General features: G+C 43.6%; 1 protein-coding gene across 15 annotated transcripts in view; it reads left to right on the forward strand.

The window, feature by feature from the left end:
• The window catches only part of ATAT1 (alpha tubulin acetyltransferase 1), a 28,415-nt gene that overhangs the window by 18,841 nt on the left and 8,395 nt on the right, over positions 1–1,179 (forward strand). The gene's annotated exons all lie outside the window — the stretch shown is intronic.

The raw sequence follows: 1,179 nt of genomic DNA on the forward strand, positions 1-1,179 counted from the left end.
CAGGTTCGATCCGGTCGGGGGCATGTGCCTGGGTTGCGGGCACATCCCCAGTCGGAGATGTGCAGGAGGCAGCTGATCGGTGTTTCTCTTTCATCGATGTTTCTAACTCTCTATCTCTCTCCCTTACTCTCTGTAAAAAAATCAATAAAATATATATTTAAAAAAAAAAAAAGAGGCAACACAGTCAATTGATCATGACTCTCTGACGTTTCTATCCCTTTTCCTTCCTCTCTGAAATCAATAAAAATATATATATTTAAAAAAAAAAGGCAGCAGAGAACAGTGGAAGGAGCACAACATTTGGCATCAAACACATGACCCAGGTGATGTGTAATACCAGAACAGGATAGGTATAAGTAACAGTGGCTCATGTTTCATGAGCTCTGCATGCTATCTACACGCATCTACACGCATCATCTCAGCAGATGGTTTGGCCCTTGGACTGAAGGGTCCTGCATTCGATTTTGGTGGTCAAGGGGCACGTACCTCGGTTGCTGGCTTGATCCCCGCTCCAAGTCCAGGGACACCTGCAGGAGGCAACTGATCAATGTGTCTCTCTCACATCGATGTCTCTCTCTGTGTCTCTGCCCATCAAACTCTCCCTAAAAATTGATGGAAAAATATCCTTGGGTCAGAAGTAACAAAAAATCACAGTCTGGGGCTTGAGGCCCAGCTCTGCCATTTGCAGCTTTTGTCTTTTTCCATGTATAAGACGCTATTTTTGTCTAAAATCGTTAGACTGAAAATCGAGTGGTGTCTTATACACAGAACTCAGCCGAGGAGGGAACCGCACGGGTGTGTAGCTGCCCATACCTTGCCAAACAGGCTTCCTCCAATCATGAGCCTTATTGTTACTGATGTCAGCTGATGCCGTAATTGGAGGTGGGGAGTGTGCAGATGCCACAGGGACTGGAGCGTTCTGAGCCCATAAAGATGTCAAAAAATAAAAAGATAAATACCCGTAAGCAGTTGTCTTACTCTGCAAAATTGAAACTGAATGTAAACGGCTATGCAAAAGAGCATGGAAATAGAGCTGCAGAGAGACAGTTTGGACCTCCCTCCACTGAATATATGATCAGACAGTGGAGAAAACAGGAAGAACAACTCCTTAAGATGCCGAAAAAGAAGAAGGCCTTAGAGGAAAAACAGCAATTGTTTATTTATTTATTTTTTAAATAT

Source organism: Myotis davidii, unplaced genomic scaffold, assembly GCF_000327345.1.
Source record: "Myotis davidii unplaced genomic scaffold, ASM32734v1 scaffold1007, whole genome shotgun sequence".
Classification (NCBI taxonomy): domain Eukaryota; kingdom Metazoa; phylum Chordata; class Mammalia; order Chiroptera; family Vespertilionidae; genus Myotis; species Myotis davidii.